This window comes from Penaeus monodon, chromosome 2, assembly GCF_015228065.2.
Source record: "Penaeus monodon isolate SGIC_2016 chromosome 2, NSTDA_Pmon_1, whole genome shotgun sequence".
In the NCBI taxonomy this organism is placed as follows: domain Eukaryota; kingdom Metazoa; phylum Arthropoda; class Malacostraca; order Decapoda; family Penaeidae; genus Penaeus; species Penaeus monodon.
In genome coordinates this window covers 36069293-36079034 of record NC_051387.1, presented here as the reverse complement: position 1 = coordinate 36079034, position 9742 = coordinate 36069293, and positions in this window count along the sequence as shown.

The following is a 9742-nucleotide window of genomic DNA, read 5'->3' as shown; positions in this document are numbered from 1 at the left end:
CCGACTTCGGGTCGAGCGGGGCTCGGCGGAAAGGGAAAATGGTCCGGGAAATTTATGGGGGGCCGGGGAGGGGGCCCCCCCGCGCGCGCCCTTTTAAATTTTCTCGTGAAAAAGCAAAAAAGTTAGCCAACTTCCCGTTGTTTTTTTTCTCCGGCAGGAAAAGCTTTGTGGGCCGGGGAGGGGGGAAGGGGGGGGGGAGGGGGGGGTTGGGGAAAAAGGAGGGAGATTTTGGGGGGAAAAAGGGGGGGAAGGGGGGGGGAAAGGTCGAGGAAATTTGGGGAAAAGGAGGGGGGGAGGAAAAGGAGGGAATTTGGAAAAGGGGGGGAAAGGGAGGAAGGGGAAGGAGGGAAAGAAGGGGAGGGGAAAAGGAGGAGGGGAAGAAGGGGGGAAAGGAGGAATGGAAAAAAGGGGGAAGGGGGGAGGGGGGGGGAAGGGGGGGGGGAAGGAGGAAGTGGGGGGGAAAACGGGGGGATAAAAGGAGGGGGGGGTAATAGATGAGGGGAGGGAAAGGGGGGCAAAAACAGAGGAAAGGGGGGTGAGGGGGGTTTTAGGGAGGAAAGGGGGGGTACCCGGGGTGGACCCGAAGGAGAGCCCCCGGGGAAAGGGGGAAGAGGAAAGACCGGCGTGTGGAAAAAGGGGGAGACGGGAGGGAAATCGGGGAAGGGAAAACGGGGGGGAAATGGGCAAGAAAAGGGGGAGAGCCGGGAAAAAAAATAATGAAGGGGAAAAAAAAAAAGAATTTAGACGGGAAAAGAAAAGGAGAGAAAGGGGATAAAAATTTGGGGGGGGATAAAGGGGGGGACGGGGGAGAGAGAGAGACCCGGGTGCAAGGAGGGGCAGGTAAAAAATGGGGTAAAAAAAAAAGGTTGACAAGAGGCAGGAAAAGGTATGGGCAAGAGTAAGAAAGGGAGATAAAGCGAAGCAAAAAAGGGAAAACCAAAAAAAGAAAAAAAGGTTTTATAGCAAAAAAATTCGCCTTTGACAACCAAGATGGTAAAGTTTTTTCGTCACCAAAAGGTCGTGAAAAATTTAGCGCACTTGGGAAATTTTTAAATTTTTAGCTATATACTGCAAGCGGTGGGTGTTCGCGGCTATTGAGTTTTTTTTTTCCCTTTTTTTTTTGCGTTGAGGGGATATTTCCTGTAAATGAACTCATTATTTTTTTTTTGGCCTTTATGGCGGAAACTGGTAAATTTGTATTGATAGAAAGTTATTTTTTTAGTAAAAGCACACATATAGCATTATATTTTATATATTTAAATATATATATATATTTTATATATATATATATTTTAAAATATATTTTAAATTATATATAATATATATATTTATGGATTTATGTTTTTATATATATATAATTTTATTTGACTTTTATATATGTAAAAAAATTATATATATATTATATATATTATTATATATCTTTTATATATATATATTATATATTATTAACCTTTGCCCTTTTTATATATTTTTAATTTTAAATACCCTTCCTAAAATATAATTATAATTTTATAAAATTTTATATATATTCTATTTAAAAACGTATGTATTTTTAAAAAAATAATAAATATTCCCATATATAATATATATATATATAAAATTTTATTTATGGGAAAGGGGCGGGGGACGAGTGGTTAGAGAACCCGGGCTCCAAAACTTCACGAAAGGCAATCCCGAGTTCGGGGGGTTCGAGTCACCGGGCCCGGGGCGTTGTTCCCTTGGGTTTAAAGGGAAATTCCCCCTCGATTGCCTACCTAGCCAAATGGGGGGCCGCCAGCCCCAAGGCCCAAAATCTGGTCCCAACCCGGATAAAGAGAAATGATTACAAAAAGGGCCCCCGGGACTCTCCGTTTGGGAAAAGGGAAATGGGGACCCTACCCGTAAATCGCTCCAAAGGGATCGCAAAATGAAAACTACATTAAGTATCATGCTGTGAAACCCCGGCCCGGGTCAGCATGAACCTACCGTTTAAAAAAAAAAAAAAAAAAAAAAAAAAAAAAAAAAAAAAAATATATATATATAATATAATTTTTATATTAATATATATAGATATTATATATTATATAATATATAATTATATTTTATACCACACACACACATTAAAACCAAAAAAAAAAAGCGCAGTTGAAAACGAACATGGTTTTTGATTGGGATACTTAAATGGAAAATTAAAATAAAAGACAAAATTTAAAGACTAAAACAAAGACATAAAAAAAAAAACAAGAATATAATCCCAAAAGAATTTAGGCCCGCCATAAAGACCAAAGTATGTATATTATTTTTTTTTATTTATGTATATTTTATTACCCTATATATATATTTTTCTTTTTATATATTTATATATATAACTTTTATTAAAATAAAATATATAATATATATATATATTTTATAAAAATATATTTTAAAATTTTTATATTATATATATATATATTTTATATGGGGTGTTAATTTGGGGTGTGTTTGTGGGGTGTGTGTGTGTGGTGTTGTTGTGTTTTTGTTTTGGGGTGTGTTAGGTGTGTATAAATGATATTGTTTAGACCCCACCTTTTAAACATATATATTTTGTGGTTATATTTTATAAACCCCCCGCCCCTAAAAAAAATAAAAATGTTTTATGTATGCCAACCAAAACCCAAAACCGCACACCCCCACACCCCCTACACACCCCACACAAATCCCCACCCCACACAAAACAAAACCCCCACACATATACACACACCCCCACACACACACACCAACACACACACACACACCCCAAAAACCCCACACACCCACACACACAAATATATATATATTAATATATATAATTAAAATATATATATAAACTATATATAATAAACCTAAACCACCACGCCACAACTCACGCAAATTTCCTCAGCTGTTTTTTATTAGCGAAATTAGTTTTTGATTCCGTGTTCGTGACCCCGGTGGCTGTGATGATATTTTACTACGCGGTTCAATGAAAAAGACCTTAGTCATAATGCAGCGCGGGTGACCAAACCCCCTTTTTTTTTGCCGGGGGTCCCCCCAGCGGGGAAGGCAGCAGCCCCCTTCCGTAAGGGAGAAGACAAAGAAAAAAATCAAATTTTATGAAAATTAAAGGGTTACCCGATTTTCTTCCCTTATTTTAACGCAGTTACAAACCCCCCATTTAATCCTTCCCCCAAAATCTCAATATCTTTAAAGGAAAAAAAACTCAGAAACAAAAACAAAGAACAGTGCTACGGGCCCGTTTCTTTGGGAAAAATTCCAAAGGGGGCGGTTTTTTTCGTCAATCGACCCTTGTCTCGAGCATAATGGCCGCCATCCTCCCCTTAAACCCGCCGTCTATCGGGGGCTAAGACCTGGCTCCGCCGATAAAAACCAAAAAAAAAAGTTTAAAAAATGTCCCTTTGGGGACCCCATCGTAAAGGGGCGACCTGCTAGGTAAAGGGAAAGGCCCTTTGCCAGCCGCTAACGACTGCGAATCTATAAAAAAGTATAAAAAATTATTTGTTTTTTCTTTTAAATTCATTTTGTTTCATCCGGGGGGGGCACTGCAGTCATCTTTTTTGCTTGGTAATATATATTTTATATATATTTATATATATATATATATTTTTATTATATATAATATATAATTTTATATATTATATATCGTGCGGGGGTGGGCTGTTTGTTGTGTGTTGTGTGTGTGGGTGTGTGTGTGTGTGTGTGGTGTCTATGTAAAAATATGGTATTTATTTTAATATCTATACAATATCTATATATCACAGATACCATACCACAAACACCCACACCCCACACCACCAATACACACACACACACCACACACACACACCACACACACACCACACACACACCCACCACACCATACACACACACACCCCCACACACACACACACCCCACAACACACACACATATTTTAATTTTATATTATATATTTTAAAAATATATATTAATATATATATATATATATAATAATACATACTATACATAAAAATTTTATACTGCAACCCCACACACACACACACACAACCACACACACACACATAAAACAAACACACACTCACACAAACACACCCAAACACCCCACACCACACCCACAAAACAACCCCCAAAACCCCACCCAGGGCCCCAAAAAAACCCACACAATACACGCACACCCCACAAACCCCACACACACACACAAACACACACACACAAACACACAAAACACACCACACCATAATAAAATATTATATTTTAATATAAAATTTTTAAATAAAAATATATGGTTTTCTATAATATATATTATATTATATTATATAAATTATTATGTAGGGATGGTTTTTCATATACATAATAAAACACCCACCCCACACACCCACACCCACAACACACAAAAACACCTCACACTCACACACACCCACACACACATACACAACCCCGACACCCCACCCACACAAAAACCACCACACCACACAACACACACACACACCACACACCACACCAATGTGGGAAGAAAACCCCCCACCCCAAACCATCCCGCACCGCGCAACACACACCACACACACACACATGTATGTGTATGTGTCTTGATTACACACATATGTATAAAGTATATATTATTTTATTATATTATATATATATATTTTAATTTTTTATTATTTATATGTATAAAATTTTGTGTGTTCTTAAAATTTTTATATAAAAATTAAAAATTTTCTATATATATTAAAATTTTTATTATATTTTATATATTATTTCTATAATTTATATATATATACCATATAAAATATATTTTTTTTTTTCAAGTGCCCTGTCCTACAAGGACTTTGGGGACATAATTTCCATGATTTTCCTTTGGGAATTTAAAACCCTTGGGTTTTCCGGGCCTTCCGCCCCCCTTTTTTTTTTAAGTCCCCCCTCTCTATTTACCCTTTTTGGGGGCCGGGACTGGGCTTGGGGTTGGGTTACCCCCCAATGGTAGGGACAAAACGAGTGAAATTCCTTTCCCAGGGGGAAAAACGCGCCCCGGGCGGGGACTTTGAACCCTCGAACTCAGATTGCAGTCGTGACGTGTTGTGTCCGTGTCTAAACCCCCTCGGCAACCCGCGGCCCCTAAAACCCCGGGATAAACTCATGTTTTAAATCGCCGTGGGCAAGCTGAAATTTAAATTTTTTTTTCATTTGGGGATGATTTTGGAGTGAGTCCCTGGTAAGGGGCCCCCAAAAATTCCTTTCCCCGGAGAGTGCCGGGGGTTTCCTTTTTTATAAAACATTCCTCTATTTGTCCCGGCTTGGCACACACACATATCACACACACCAAACCCCACACACACACACACACCAACACACACCCCCACACACACACAACACACACCACCCCACCAAAAACAAAACCCACCCCACTTATTTTATATTAATAATATATTATATATATATTTTAAAATTTATATTAATAATAATAAATAATATATTTTCTTGTATTTATAAATTTTTTATATATTTATGTATATATACCCTTGTATTATCTTCTATTTATATCTATATATATAAAAAATATTATATATATTATATAATTTATATCCTTTTAAACCCCCATCCAAAATATTTTATCTATTTTATATTTTATTATATTTATATATATATAATATTATTAAAATATATTATATATTGTACACACCCCACACACACACCACACCCCCCAAACACCCCACCACAACACACACAAAACCCCCCACACACACTCCCCCCCACAAACAACACCACACACACACCACAACACAAAACCACACACACACACCCACACCCCAAAACACACACAACCCCACACCACAAACACACCCCATATTATATATAATATTTTATTTAAAATTTTTTTTCCCCCTTTTATTTTTATATGTTTTATAAATTTTGTATATATATATATATAAAAATTTATAATATTTTTTATATATATTTTATTATTTTAATATATATATGTACCCCCACCACCACACACACACCAACTCCCCACACTCTCTCCCCGCGCCGCGGAAGTGCTATGCTTGCGTGTGTCAGGCACTCAGGCGCAAGAGATTTTTTATTCCCAAAAACGGTCGCCAGGCCCGAAGAGTGCTCCCCACCCTTTGTCCCGGGCCTCTTGGGCCTGCGTCTTTTCCTAAGTGCCAAATTGCCGGATTATTCTTGGCTGCATTCAATAAAAGCTTTCATGAGTTTTTTCCTCGCCTTTTAAACACTAGAGGTGGGGGAAAATATAAGAAAGCGACTACAACCCAACAACAAAACCCCATACCCCAACACACAAAATGTTTTTGTGACCCAAACCCTTTTGTTTGTTTTTTTGTTAAAGAAATTTAAAAATAGGAGAAAGGGGGGGGAAACTCTAGAAAATAAAATAATAAAAGAAGGGTAGTAACAATCTAAAGGGATGAATCCTATGATTAAAGATTACTAAAATTTGTTAATATGTTGTTCAGAAAATTAAATTGGGATAAACCCTTTTAAAACCAAAAATTTTTAGTTACTTAAAAGTTTCTGTCTACTTCACCACAAAATTCCCCATAAAAAAAACCCGCAAAAACTTTCTTTTTAGTAAGTTTGATCAATACGGGAGATTTTGAAAAAAAAAATATTTCCCCCTATTTTAATTAAAGTTTGTTTTTATAAAAAGGGCTGAAACAGAAAAAAAAAAAAAGAGGGAAAAAAAAAGAAAAAAAAAAGAGGTCCGGGGAAAAACAAATCCCCATGGATAAATTAGACTAAAAGTCCTCAAAGGAAATTGGGTTTCATTCTCAAAATTCGCCCGGGAAAGGGGGCAGGGGGAAAGGGTTAGAAAAGGGTTGGGGACATAATTGGAGGAAAAGGGGGAAAGTACTAACTTAGTAAAATTTAAAGCTAAAGGAATATAAAAAGAAAATTTTAAGTCGATTCGTTATTTATCCTCATGACAAATTTCCCATATTTCTAACCCTTCCCCTTATTGCATTATACCATCGTCCAAATTTCCCTTTATTTTTCCCCTATAACCCCCATCTCTTTTCCCACCCTTTTATTTTTATTCAAATCATCTATCTATTCCCTCTACCTATCAATTTGGTTCTATCTATTTAAACCGGGAAACCTTTTCCTAATGAGAAATTTCTATGTTTTATTCCATAAACTCTTTATTCAATGCATATATAATTTTAATTTTAATTATATAAAATATAATAATAAATATATATAATATTATTTTATTTTTTAGATTTAAAACAACCCCACCCACACACCAACACACAACACACACCCATATATTTATACACCCCACCCCACACACCCCACACAAAAACACAAAAACACCACACCCCCAACACAACACCCCCACACAACACACAACCCCACCACAAAACACACAGTCCCCACCAAACCCCCACACACACAAACCCCCCAACCACACCCCACCAAAAACCTTGTATACACCCACACCACCACCACACACAAAACCAAAACATATATATATAAATATATATATAAATATAAAACATATAAAAATATATATTTTATATATAAATATATTTTTAATATATAAAATTTTAAATAGAAAAATATAAACATCGCGTAAATAATACCCGCATTAAAAAGAAAAAAATAAACGTGGACCTAGGGTTCCCCTTCTTGTCCAAGCATCAATAAATGCCAAGCGAAAGCTCTGTAAAGCGAAAGGTTTTTTATGACTACGGACATAAAAAAATATGGCGCAGCAATGCGTAGAGTTTTGGGTCGAATAACCCAAAAACGGTGCTATTAAAGTTTTTGCTATTTAAAGCCATCCATGTTCATATCCCTTTTTTTTTGGGGGTTTTTCAGGCGAACCTGTTTTATTCGGTGAGGAAGGGGAGTTTTTTTAAAACCTTGGTAGGATTGTCAGACCCCAAGTAGGAGATGGTTGGTCTGGCAGCAGGAGCCATGAACCCGTCCAAAAAGAGTATTTGGGGATGCCCATACCTTTGCAAAGGACAAAGGGAACGTGGGCTTGAAGGGCTTGATATTGCCATTTTGCTTTATGGAAATTTAAAATTGACGCTATCCTTGCCCTTTTCGGGGGCTTGGAAAGTTTTTTTTTAACAACCTGTCGCCGAATCATGGGTTTCAGGTGGGGCCCTATCATGTGTCCAACCGAAGGCTACAAAAATGGGGACCGGGACAGGGCCCATTTCCTGCCTAATCCGGAACCCTCAACTCAGACTATTCTGGCATCTAACCCCCTTTTCCTGTGGAAAAACCCGCCCTTAGGTTTTTCTCTTCCGGCCGTAGGACGCACTTTGGGGGGTCCTGGCTTGGGGAGCTCGACCAAAAAGTTGCCCAAAGGGGGTAGAAGCAAAAAGGGGGGAAAGCGGCTTTGCGTCCCCTTCTTCGTTATCTTCATGGTGATGAGAAATTTATCAGTAATAAATCTTTTGCAAAGCAAAAATGTGAAGTGAACAAACTACACATACCCCATCACACAGCACCACACATACATACACCTACGCACGCGCGTATATATATTTTAAAAATATATATAAAATATTATATATTATATATATATAAATTTTAAACACAAAAATATATCTTATTATATATCTTATATTATTATGGGATATATAATATATAAAATCTTATATTAAAATATTTTATATATATATCCCCCAAAACCCCCACACACACACACACACCCAAAAAACACACACCACAACCATCTAATATGTATATTTTATAAAATATATATATTATTTTTATATATATTAATAATAAAATAAATAATTTTAAACCCCAAAATATGTATTTTATATATATATTTTATTATATATTAATATTATCTAAATATATATATTTTATATATATATATTTTATTTTAAAATAATAAATATATATATTTTTTTAAATTATATATTATATTATATTTCATAAAGGGGAGAAGGGGAGAGGAAGAAGAGGAAAGAGAGGGGAAAAGAAGAGAGAAGAAAACAGCAGCGATGGATGAGGGGGGGTAGACAGACAGTAAAGAGAGCGAGAGGAAAAATATATACGCAGATCAATTATTTTTAAAAAATAATTTTTTTTATTTTTTACACCCCTTTTGTGTAAAGTATATATAGTCAAAAGCTTTGGGTGTAAGATGATAGCAAAATGAAATAATAAAAATAGATAGATAAAGGTGGGGGAGAAGGAAAAGAGAACAAAATAGATAGTAGGTAGATAGATTTGATTTGATAGATGGGTAGATAGATAGATGATATAGATAGGGTAGATGTAGATAGATAGATAGATAAAAAATAGATGATTAATTTGATAAGAGAGAGAGAGAGAGGGGAGGAGAGAGAGAAGAGGGGAGGAAAAAACCCGCTGCTTACGGACAAAAACAGTCGATTGACAGGGAATAGGTTTTTTTGAAAAATATTAATAGGTTAAAATAATATAAACAATATGTTTTATTTTTTTTTATCTCTCTATCTCTCCCTCTATCTACATATACCTCCCCACCCCACAACACCCCACACAAACACACACACCCACACACACAACACCCCAAAACACAAACACCACTCACACCCCACCCACACACACACACACCCACAAAAAAACCCAACCACACCCCCACCCACACCCCAAAACCCACACAACACACAAAAAAGGGGGGGGGGGGGGGGGGGGGGGGGGGGGGGGGCCCCCAAAAAAAAAACAAAAAAAAAAAAACAAATATTTTTATATATATATTTGTTTGGGGGGGGTGGGGTGTGGTGTTGGTTTTTGGGG